The 13,552-nt window shown below is 33.5% G+C and overlaps 1 protein-coding gene across 1 annotated transcript in view; it reads right to left on the reverse strand.

Moving 5' to 3' along the window:
* Positions 1-4,068, reverse strand: part of LOC135221650 (transmembrane protein 151B-like) — a 252,687-nt gene extending 248,619 nt beyond the window's left edge. Inside the window, exon 1 of the mRNA XM_064259339.1 lies at positions 3,664-4,068. The gene's annotated coding sequence lies outside the window, so the exon portion shown is untranslated. The remainder of the gene's footprint in view (positions 1-3,663) is intronic.
* Positions 4,069-13,552: the final 9,484 nt, after the last annotated feature.

Consider the following 13,552-nt stretch of genomic DNA (forward strand, 5'->3'; position numbering starts at 1 on the left):
TTTAGCTGTGGTCGTTATTTTAATGCTTCTCTCTCTCTATCTCTCTCTCTCTCTCTCTCTCTCTCTCTCTCTCTCTCTCATACACACTAAATGAAGTATTCCTATAGTTTACATGTTTGTTATTCCTTTCGTCGTTGTTGTAATGCCTAGAGTTCTCTCTCTCTCTCTCTCTCTCTCTCTCTCTCTCTCTCTCTCTCTCTCTCTCTCTCTCTCTCACCTAGTTTACCATTTTTATTTCAAATCTTCATTAACCGCAGATGTTAAAATCAAAGCAACTTACCGAACTGAATATTTCAATGAAATTATGTATGCAGATGTGCTTCACGAGTTTTTGATGTACGACGAAAAGAGATGATCGAACACGAAAGACGCCCTCAAATCAAGGAATTCACTGGTTACCAGGTGAATAAATCTTTGGTATAAAGACAATTCAGCGCTGAGCGTCACCCGTGAGGTGTTCATTTCACGCATGAGTGAACGCTCCGTCCTGAAGTGAATTATTCGGAACTCGGGTATAAACTTACGGTTGGAGTCTTGGCTTCACAGTGATGGCGTGGAGTATGAGGAGTTTATCAACTGGTTGACATATTTATGACTGACAAATACGAGTCGTTTCCATAACTATGTATTTATAACAGAAAAGGTAAAGATATGTCTACACTCAAAGCCTAAATTGTAATGTTCATAGTTTATCCACGGCAAGGCGCATTTACAAATAATAAAATTTTTGAATGTCCAATACGAATCTGTACTTTTGATCCACTGCTCTGAGAAGCAAGTGTGAATGCTCCATGTGGGATGAAAAAGCATAAATTGTAATTCTCTCAATGATTCTGGGACATCTTTATATAATTTCCACCTACGGAATTACTTCAATTCTGGGGTGTTCCGTCTTTCTCGTGAATTTTGATCGGATAGCATCTGACATAAAACTGTAGCTGCTACTGAAATCGAAATGGTAAAATCCTTATAGTTCCAACAAGCTTATTAGATGTCAAACAGTAAACGGAGTTGTTAAGGGCCGCCATCATCAAAATTTCTTTAAAAATCCATTAAAACAAGATTTATGCTTCTGTGGTTGAAGACTTTTCTTCATAATTGTTTTTTTTCTAAATTCTGATCTTTTCTCTCTGCATTTCCTTTTACTTCTGTTACTTCTTTCAAATGAACTTCATATTCGTTGGAAGCCAGAATTTCGAGTCAACCCCCTGTGTCTTGTTCCACATGACTAGAGTTCGTCTTCAGAATAATAATAATAATATGTTTTTTTCATTATTGCTTAAACTGGTGAGCAACGCACCGAAAGTTTGCTTGTCAAAAGTAAATAATTATAAACTTTAATTTTTTTTTATAATTACTTACTTTAGACATGTTGCTCACCAGTTTCAGCAACAATGAAAAAACCATAATTAGAAAAATGGAGAAGAACCTCTACGAAATTAATGTAGCCGATGCATCAATAACCTTTAATAAAACATGTTTAAAAGAGGGTTTACTCCCACCATATATTTTAATTCAAGAGTAATTTTCCGACAGATTAGAATAGCAATGTAGACGTTTATTGAAGATCACTGATTTTTGGTAGTATATTGCTATGGAGGTAATATTCACCCTGTTTGATTCTGTGAATATTTTTATTACAGACTTAAGAGTAATTAAATGAAAAGGCTTCAGAAAGACTTCTCAGTGTTTTTTTTTTTTTTTTTTTTGCGGGAAGGGGAGAATTTCCGGATAACCTGCTGTCTAGGTATACGAGTAACTTTCGCAACCGATTAAATACCAATTAGAATCTGGATATCTCCTTTCCAGGTGGGTTAATTTGTTTAATTACTCCGTAACAGCAGCGACAATGGTCGTCAAAACCAGGTTTGTCTTTTACAGGCTTCTCCATTGTATTCATAGCTATGACGCAGCTTCCAACCAATGAGAAAACGACTGTTGTCTCTGAGAATATGAAATTGAATTTCGATTGGCTTTGTGATCTTACTCTGAGAGCATTAGAGGACATATGCGAATGGTTCTTAGTCTCGATGCAACGGTGCATTTGGTCGGATAATTTGATTTCGTCAAATACTGCGGGATGCCTTTACCGTTTTGCACTCACTTTATCTTTTTTTATTTATTTAATTATCTTTTTGTTAAAGAGAATTATCTGCTCTCTCTCTCTCTCTCTCTCTTTCTCCTCTTATCTCTCTCGTCTCTCTCTCTCTCCTCTCTCTTCTCTTCTCTCCGTCTCTCTCTCTCTCTCTCTCTCTCTCTCTTCTATTATATTCTATCCTATTTCTTCATGTGTACATATAATACTGTTATGTTTATAAGTCTGTCCTTATTAATTACATGGGTAGACTTTCTAAGTACGTTCTCAAACACTTATATTTTTGTAGAGGTCAAAGATAGTCCCCGTGGAATACTCTATCTTTCCCTCGCTATGTATGCATGTATATATATGTGTATATATATGTATTCAATATATAATATATATATATATATATATATATATATATATATATATATAATATATATATATATATATATTTATGAATATGTATGTATAGGTATATGTAAATATATACATATATATAGATAATAGAGAGAGAGAGAGAGTGTTGTAGAATACTTAGATAGACAAAGCCTGTCACGACCATAGCTCCTGTTTCGTTTTTCCTTAGGATATTTTGCATTTCAACATCATTGTTCCCTTGAATCATACACATGTATGTATGTATATATGAATAACACATATGCGTGTGATTTTGTGTATATAAATAACGTAAATACACACATAGCCAACATATATACCCATCTGTATACTCACATTAAAAAAAGGCAAATTTATGCATTTGTATATCTTAAAGGAAGTCCTTGAGAATTTTTTATCAGTCTACTAACGATTAAAATCCACATTCTTTTACAAAAATAATCTTTTACATTACTATCATTCTCTTAGAGTCGGTGGGCAGTTAACTTAGAACTGGAAAAAAGTGTCCCCTATTGGTTACTCTGCAATCTTTACCTTTGTTTGATAAGTGAGTTAGACAGGAAATTAAACCAATTTGAATAATATTAATATGTATAAATGCGTGTGTATATATGTATACACAGACACATACACACACACACACACACACATATATATATATATATATATATATATATATATATTTATATATATATAATATCCCTTTGTGTGCCGTTGTGTAACTTCTTGTATTAACACATAAGTAAATATCTTGAACTGCAAATTTACCTGTTGAAGTTTCATGGTAAAAGAAAATTATAATATTCAAATTGATGACGGTAAAATCTACACTTTTATTAGTTTCTCCAGCAATTCTCATTGATGTCTTTGCATATCTTTTCCAGCGTTTTTGTATTTATGTCTTTCGTCGTTACATAATTATTCAATATCTTTTATTCATATACTGTTGCATCTCAGCAACAGCTTTTCATAATGCTTATGTAATATCTCTCTCTCTCTCTCTCTCTCTCTCTCTCTCTCTTCTCTCTCTCTCATTTCCTCTAGCTGTAAAATGCACAAGAATATATAACGCTAGCATTTCCGGGAACAGTTTCTGTATACGTCATGTCCCTAACAAGTTTTCTACTGCCTGAGAAGAGGCAACTTCGACAGAGAAAAGGAAGAGAAAAAACTCCTAACTTTACCTCATGCAAAAGCACAAACTCCTGACCAATGCCCAAGCAAGCCTGGCTCCTCCTCTCCTCGACGTCCCCGAATTTATCCTGCCGATATGTTTTTCATTCAGAAGGAGCCACGGGAACTGGCCGCGTCCTTGGGTGTGGCACAAGGCGTGGAATATAGTGAAGGACACTCCCACATACTATAAGTACTACCACTCCCACAGCTAGGTCAATGTTCCCACGGAATCCCTCCTCGAAAAATGTTCCCTTCCTGCTCCGCTTTCGGTCATTCAGCTCCATTCCATTCTGATCGTAAAGCCAAAATCACTTTCCAGGTAGCCAAAAAGGCTTAGTAAATGGGTTTAAAGATGGTATGTCCTAGTATACAGGGTAAATCGAAGGGGAACGCGAGACGCGTCGTTCGCGCACTCCTGCCACACTAATACTGACTTTCGGGACAGAACTGGAGCCTTGGGTGGCTGGTGGCCCCTTCAGGACTGTGCGAGTTGCCAGCTGGACAATTCTAACTCGTTTTCCTTTTAATAAAATCTCAACATGGATAACGAAGTCCGCATACATTCCGCTGATACCTTCTATTGTGGTGATGAGCACTTTCGAGTGCGAGTTGTTTGTAATAAGTTGTTAGAAAAAGGGTGTTAATAGTGTTGAGCTGAAGGAAACTGACATCTTCGCACGCTTTAGTCTTTTTATTTTCCTCTTTGTCGCATTTCCTCATTGTTTGAGTCCTTTTTTTCTATATTTTTAATCTTGCAAGGACCCAGCTTTTCTTTGTTCCATCACCTGTCTTTTATGAGAACGGCGACTGTTGATACAGGCTTTATGACGGTCCTTAGAACTGAAGATTATGATCGCTGTTTCCTGCAAACGATCGAGTCTTCCTTTTTTATTCGTATTGAAGTAGGTTTCGTTCGTCCCGTCATAAGCGATTCGGCGAAATTATATGACTTGTTCACTCAGAATCAAAAGTCTCTTTTCTCTTGTGTGCATCTCTGTTTACAGTATCAGATTCCATAGCATTCAGTATATTTGTTGGATTATGATTTTATTCATTATATTCACTTTGATATATTTGTATTGACATTATCATCAGGAAACAATGACATCTGCGTTTAAACGGTTTTTTAAAAATGTAAAGAAAGTCCAACTACACAGATTACTATTCCTGTTATTTATGAAATCGCAGAGAAGAAGAGAAAGCGTTAAGTAAAGTTCCCAATGGATAAAGAATTATTTTATGAAACTTCCGATAATTCGTTCCCTTCCCTTCTTTTAAACAACTAATATACATCCTTCGGACGAAATTCTACTTTAAGAGCAATTGTCTGTGAAGTCTTTTTCTTTTTATTCCATTTAATTTCAATTTTTATGTCGGATTTTGTTTGCTTCAAATGCACTGACATAAGTCATTTAGTTCATTCATACATTTTCAATTACCATATCAAGTAAATTCTTTTTATTTTGTTCCTCTGAATCATCTAATATTTGTTATATGAAAAAAAAATTTTCCTTACTTCCCACTGTCCCTTTGTTTTCACTTACATCTGAATTCCATCGTCCTTTTATTTATTTATTTTTTCCTTTTCATTCCATTCTTGACCGAAGTGAAAAAGAAAATGCAGTTTGGAAAACAAAAACAGAAAATCCATTTACCTCCGGTCTTTCCTCCTCGGCTGCATTTTACTCTCTCTCTCTCTCTCTCTCTCTCTCTCTCTCTCTCTCTCTCGTTTTTAAAACTGACATTGACCAAGGCAGCCATGCATATAGAAAAGTTGAATTAGAATTTTTAAATGACTTTCATATCCGTTGTGTTCTTCGCCCTTAGAACAATATGTAAATAATATTTTTTCATGATGAGGGCTGTCGAGATATAAGATTTCGTTGCATATTTTAATAATTTGGAGAGAGAGAGAGAGAGAGAGAGAGAGAGAGAGAGAGAGAGAGAGAGAGAGAGAGAGAGAGAGCGAGAGAGAGAGAGAGCAGTTCATTAGCACGCTAAGAGGATTTGATATGCTCATTGGGATTGCAATCCTGCACTGTAAGTGGGTCGTAGTTTGAGTTGAGGACTAATGAAGATGTGTGATCGGATTTCATTTTTCGGCTATTATTATTATTATTATTATTATTATTATTATTATTATTATTATTATTATTATTATTATTATTATTATTATTATTATTATTATTATTATTATTATAATTATTATTATTATTATTATTATTTTGGTAGAAGACCCTCTTTTAGGCAAATACTGTTAAAAAGGATGGCAGAATTAAGCGAGCTGATTTTATATATTGTTTTTTCTATTTTTTTTACAATTCGCTTCTCAGGCTCAGCGATGTTTCTGAGTAACTGGCCAATATTCATATTGGGAATTTTCAAAAAATAGTAAATGCTGAAGGAATCTTTTATTAGAACAGGATATCAGGTCCAGGTCAAGCAGGGGTCGTCGTCAGTGCCGGTATTATTCCGTAGGCGTAGTTCAGTTCGGGCCAGGGTCGTCTTAGGTTTAAGGGCTGGTATTGGTGCTGGTATAGCTGGTATCACGTGACGTTTCGACCTTCTCGTAGGTCATCTTCGGACGAGTCGGTTGAAGAGACTGTAGCAAGAAAGTTTGCAGAACGGTATTTATAGCGGCACGGACCTAGAGTTGCATTCCCAATATGAATATTGGCCAGTTACTCAGAAACATCGCTGAGCCTGAGAAGCGAATTGTAAGGAAAATAGAAAAAACAATATATAAAATCAACTCGCTTAATTCTGCCATCCTTTTTAACAGTATTATTATTATTATTATTATTATTATTATTATTATTATTATTATTATTATTATTGATTATTATTATTACTTATTTATTATTATTATTATTATTATTATTATTATTATTAGTTGGGAAAAACTATCGCAAAGTATATATAATATTGTAAGTGTTCCACAATAATAAAAAATGTTCCGAGTCACAAAAAGCTTTCGAACCCTTCCCTGGGTTCATCTATTATTGTGGACCCCTTAGAATAATATTATTATTATTATTATTATTATTATTATTATTATTATTATTATTATTATTATTATTATTATTTTCGTAAGTAAAATAAATTATGAGAACGAAAATGTAATGATAGAAATTGAGCAGTTCTCCGTAGTGAAATATTCATTGCAATGTCCGTAGAGTTTCAGGATGTTTGATTGGTTACTCGTCTAATATACTGTTCCGATATTCGTCAAAATTTTTACACTTACATATTTCTCTAAGTTTTGCTGTCGAACTTCGTAGTCTCAGGGGTCCTTTTTATAACGCATTACTAATCTAAAGGGACTCTCTTTTCAATGTATAATGCTTAAATTTCTATTTATTTATTTATCTATTTGTAAATTTTTTCCCTTTCTAGTAGCAGACCTCTTTTTTTTCTGCATTTCTTACAAATAAATACCATATTCTATGGAAGCTCGAGTTTCAAGTCAGCGACCCCTGTGGGCTTGTTCCATATGGATAGGGTTCGTCTGCATAATAACAGAATAATAATTATGCTTAAATTCTCATCCATTTTTTTCTTTCCCATTTTTTTGGTTTATGAATTTCTCAGTATAGGAAATTCAAAATAAAATATTCTCCTCTGACCTTTGTCACAATATTTCGTCTTGTTTTGCCGACATTACTAAGATTTTTTCGAGACGGTCTGCTCAAAGGGACCTTTTCAGGTCGACCAGTGTATAAAATCAAGACTTCAAGGCTAGATGTTTGCTTATGGATTTCAATATTTAAACAAGATTATGGTAAAAGGTCCACGTTGTTGTTGTATCTTATATATATTTTTCAAATTACTGGTGTAATTGTTAACTTCATGAATTGTAATTTACAGAAAATTACAGTATTTCATTTTTCCTCCTTCTTAAACTAATAAATTTACGTTGACCCCAGGGATTTTGAATACTTGACCAAAAGAAATACCGTAATATCTCTCGTAATTTTATAACGAATACAGCTTAGTAATATTGTGTAGCATGTGGGCACATAATTTTGATAGACATTACATATCATATTCTTTTGAAACAAATACCTACTATCATGATTTGTTTATATCAGGTCTCATATCTCCTTTTTCAGTCAGTAATTTCCGAGAAAATTATAAATTTGTTCGTAAATCTTTCTTATTTTCCCCCATGTTGGTCCTTATTTGCTATCGTGAAGTGATATCATACCTGTTGACTAGATTTTCCTACCTGTAATTTAGAATTTTTTTTCTCCTAAAATGCAAGATTTTTGAGCTGGAATCAAAACCCTAAGTTAAGGAATGCGCGTCTAAAGACACGGTAAATAACGTGATTGCGTGAAAACACTAATCATGATTGACCAGCCAGAGTAGAATCTAATCAGACCAGCAAGGAATGTATTTCTCTTTTCGGCCATTCACTTTTTTTTTCTTCTTATTTTCGAAGCCAGTTATGGTTGAGAGCCAAAATGTGGGTCATCGTTTCTCATTTCTTATTTCTTAACGAGCTGGCTTCCAAGGTTGATGGGGAGATGGTCATATCAAGGGATTTAGACGAGCATTTTATTATATCTAAACTTATTTCAAACCTCTAGCTACTTCACTGAAGATCGTCAGCGAATTTAAATATTATAAAATACTCGTCTAAATCTAGTTCTTTGAATATATATATATATATATATATATATATATATATATATATATATATATATATATATATATATATATATATATATATACACACACATATATATATATATATATATAAATATATACATATACATATATATGTATATATATATATATATATATATATATATATATATATGTTATATATATATTTATATACATATTTATATATAGATATATCATATATATATATATATATATATTATATAAATTTAGTTGAATTCTTCTTAATTCCGAAGACGAAAGATTTCCATGTACTCCACAATAAAAACGAAGGAGAAACGAGAGGAAAAAGGAACTAGAGTTCTTAATTTATCTCCAACAGTTTCGCTTTCCACCAGGCCTCTTCTCAGAAACTTTATTGATTAAATCAGATTAAGTAAGACATACAACGAACATATGTTTACATTTGACTTCAAGACTTACATAAAACATAAACAAGTAAAAATGATTAACGGTGCTTACAACTGTTACAGGATAATATAAATTATAAGTGGTCAAGTACATGGTTCGTCCAACAGAAAAGGTTAACAGTCTAATGAGGCTAAATAGGTAATTAGGTGAAACCTAAGACAATACATAACATAATTTGTACTGATTTTTCATTATATGTAAGAAGAGTGGGTCTGTCTTGAATAAACCTATACTGCCATTAAAGTTATTGTTTCCCCTATATTGAACACATGCAGTTTCTTTAAGATTCTTCTCTATAAGATTATTGTTTCTGAACAAGATTCTTGCTTGAGACCACTGAATTGGATAAAAACATTCTCTAGCATGTTTACCAATGGCACTCTTTCTCTGATCAGTAGAGATACTATACGCTGTGCAATGCGTTTCTCTACAGTTTTTGTTGATTGTCCAATATAAAATTTATTGCAACCACAAAGAATTTTTTATATTACCCCAGTGTCGTATACAGGGCTGTTTATTGTTAAAGTTTTGCCAATGGTATTGCCGATATGAAAATAGAACAGTTACGTTTAGTAACTTAAGAGGGTGGATAATATGATCGAAGGCTGGCATATATGGCATGCACAGAATATTGCTATTAAGTTTCCAATTTCCACTAGTGGAGTAAAAAGATTTTTTGGTAAGGGAAAAATACTCATCTATATCATGTAGCGTACAATTGTGCTTAAGACCCAGTCTATATATATAATCTATCTCGTCGTCAAACATTCAGGGCTGACTAGATAAAGAGCTCTTAAAATCAGTTCTTATTCCTTGACTGCTTTACTTGTTTACTATGGAAAGATTTTGTACAGATAATCAGATTATTGTTGCTACCTTTTCGATATACTTTAAACTTGAAAGTACTGTTATTTCTAATGAGATTAACATCCAAATAAGCTATATTCTTATTTTCTTCCTTCTCAACAGTAAATTGGATCTATGGTATTAGCCCATTCAGATGAGTCAATGAAGGTCTATGTCCAAGTGAATTTTCCAAATACTAAATATGTCGTCAACATAACGGAACCAAGGTATATTGTCGGGTAAAATGGAATTAGCCATCCTACTTCCATTTACATGGAATGTTTTGAGACTAACTAACTTGACTATCAGCTTTTTTTTATGAAAATTGAGTAACTCATAGATGCTTTGGGTTTTTCTTCTATCGTTTATATGATACTTAAGTTTGATTTTGTATAGTTTTCATTCGATTTTTGCTAATTAAAACTTGCAACGTCTAACGCAAGGAAATTATTTTCGTGTCCCTTACAATGTTATTGACCTTTAGAATTTTAATGAAATGTAATGTACCTATAAACTGGTTCCTAACTTTGACAATATCTACTATAGTGTTGTTTCTTGGGTTACTGGAATAGCAATAGTAATTAAGTTTATAACGTAATTCATTATATCGTCTTTTCAGGCATTTCATCTCAGCTGTATTATTTTTCTTCAATTAATATTTTTCGTTTATGATTTTTTTTCAGTGTGTCATCCCTTCCGTTTCTCACAGTTATCTTTCTTTGTCACAAACTTCTTTTTTTGTGCTACGTTTTGTTACAGTTTATTTCTTCGTAAGTCGGAAATTCACTTGCAAAATCATTTTGGCGACTTTGGGAAAAATTCGACAAGCTTTTCTTTTTCTGGTTTTCTTTGGCCCAAGGTGAACCCCATGCTGTCTATTTGAGAATGTCTTCTTAAGTTGAGCTGAAGACAGGAGTCTCTGTTAGCCATTTAAAGCTTGCATTATATATCTAGCCTGCCCTGGCAAAGGATAAAGAGAGAGAGAGAGAGAGAGAGAGAGAAGAGAGAGAGAGAGAGAGAGAGAGAAAGGAGGCTATGTTTCGCCAATTTCCGGTGACCTCGCCCAGATTGGCTCGCATATTACTACCCTTCCTTCTGTGATAAAACTTCGATGCGGATGACGATGTGTTGACTAAAAGCTATAGAATACTTACAAACGTCTCATCTAATGTGCTATGCTACCAGGTACTCCAAGACGAAAAGCCTCTACTGCATAAGGCCATCTTAATTTTCAACAACAACAACGACTAAACCTAAGGCCTCCATTCAGTTGGATGGTTTGATTAGATTGAGCCGGCATTGCGTTGGCAAGAGGCCTCAGTAAGGTGTTGATGAGGATAAGAGGCCTGATCTAGCCCCCTGGATTCTGATCTAACAGAAAAGTCCTTCAGTTAGTATTGGGGCTTTGGTAACCCAGCAAATGCAATGCCTATCAAATGAGGCTCAAAATGGAAAGACATTTTCCTTGGAATAAACGTTTCTCTTCAGATAATCCTAATATTCTTGGATAAAATTCAAAAGACAACGTAATCTGCAACAAAGGCAACTAAACTTAGGAGATGTCATTCAGTCAGTATATGAGGTGATTGGTAACCCATACGAACACAACGCTAACCATAAGACGGTCAAAGTGCAGATAAAGCTTTATTGAAATAACGTCATTCCTTCTCGGTATCCTCATATTCTGGAATCAAATTTCCACTGAAATCCTTTTAAAGTCTGAGTAGAAACATTTTACTTACACCAGTTTCCACGAAGGCAGCTAAATTCACAGATTTCTTAAACGCCACAGAGAATCACGGTGACGTTTTTGTCGCCGTTATACGAATCACAAAAGTAAGCTTCATTGGAACGACCAAGGGACGTTGAGATCCAAGTGTATTCATAGTTGCGTGACCCTTTGCCTGAGGCTTATCGGGGAACGTTTGTGTTTTAGTCGCTGGTTTTTTGTACGCTTTATCTTGAGAGCTTCCTTTGTACTCATGTTGCCTGACGCTTTTACTCTTTCTTGTCTTTTTTTCCGGGGGTGCATTTGTTCTTTTATTGCATAATATTTCATGAAGACCACCTGCGCTGTATTGAATAACTCGTAGCTAATGTCACCTGCTTGTAAATAAAAAAAAAAAAGAAAGAAACAGAAATATAAAAGGAAGGGAGCGTAGAAGACCTGAACGGTTAAATGGAAATTAGCTAAAATTAAAGAAGGACTCGTCAAATAAACCAATCGGAAAATAATAATAATAATAATAATAATAATAATAATAATAATAATAATAATAATAATAATAATATAATATATTATTATTATTATTATTATTATTATTATTATTATTATTATTATTATTATTTTATTATTATTATTATTATTATTATTATTAGCAGCAGCAGCAGCACCAGCAGGTAAAGTAATTAACAGCTCTCCATATTTCATTAGTAAAGAAATTTATTATTATTATTATTATTATTATTATTATTATTATTATTATATATAATTAATAATAATAATAATGAATAATAATAATAATAATAATAATAATAATAATAATAATCATTATTATTATTATTATTATTATTATTATTATTATTATTATTATTATTATTATTATTACAGGACTGTTATTAACACTTAATAAAAATATGTAAATATGTAAGAATATGTAAATTACATCATTATAGACAATAATCCAAATAAAGAAAAATTATTATTAGATAGTAATTATTACTATTATTCCCTTGACCTTTTTTCCTCTTATTATGCCACCAGCCGCTCCATGTCACCGTTGACCTTTAAAACTGTGACTCCAGCTCAAGAAACAAACAGACAAGTAGATTAACTTGAGACGCTCTCACATTAAGCAGATCCCGTGACGAGAACACGAGTGTCTGAGACGTCTGGGCTTATTAGGGTCCGCATTACCAAAACACGATCTCCCACTTAACCTTCATTATATCCCCTAATAGCTGACTGATTCCATTTCCGTTAAGGTCATTATGCTTATGCTTGCCTCTCTCTCTCTCTCTCTCTCTCTCTCTCTCTCTCCTCTCCTCTCTCTGTTAAGGTCATTATGCCCTACCTCCACCTCTCTCTCTCTCACGCACATCACGCACACACACACACACACACAAGTAATGTTGCAATCCCAGTTGGCATCGTTAAAACAAATTCGAGTCTGTCGAGAATTTAGCCTCCTAGTCCTAGTCTTTATGTTGAAAGACTTATTACTTACTCCGCTAGCTTTTATGTTTCTTAGCTATAAAGAGTGAATAGGTCTACCAGTTTAATTTTGCTAAATACATAAGTTTACTGCCGGAAAGGTCTGTGAGTTAAAAAGTTCCTGATTTAGGTTAGATGTAGACATCTTAACATCTTACAGCTAATTTGTTTACATTCTCCTTTTAATAGTCACATATGAAGATAATTCCAAGGTAAAAGACACGTGGATTTTCAATTGCATATTTTGTATGCTAGTGGTATCATGGCGTTGGATTTCCTATTTAGATAAACTACATGGTCAGTTTTAATTGCCAAACGTAGTGTTAATTATCGTCAGTTGATTTTCTTGATGTAAGTGTGTCATCAATAAAGATTGTATATCTGCTGACGTGTACTACCGAAGCTGGAAATGATGAAGCTTTGAAGTTGCTTTAATACTAGAGCACTAAGTCTGCTGAACCTTAGAATCCTAGTTCTGCGCAAGTTTTAAGAATGTGTTCAGAATTTCAAATATTCATTTGTAGAGCAGAATTGTGTCTACAAAGTTTGATTGGACAGTTATATCAAAGATTTTGTTTACGTTATCGTACGAGAAGTATGTCTGGTGACGTTGATTATAGATACTAAATCAATTTTGGCGCCTGTCTCTCGTATAAACTGTTGAAAGTTTGACGTAGTGCGCACCGAAGATTCTTATTCAGAGTGTGAAAGAGTAATCTGATCACAGTCCACACTGG

The sequence above is a fragment of the Macrobrachium nipponense genome, chromosome 3 (genome assembly GCF_015104395.2).
Source record: "Macrobrachium nipponense isolate FS-2020 chromosome 3, ASM1510439v2, whole genome shotgun sequence".
Classification (NCBI taxonomy): domain Eukaryota; kingdom Metazoa; phylum Arthropoda; class Malacostraca; order Decapoda; family Palaemonidae; genus Macrobrachium; species Macrobrachium nipponense.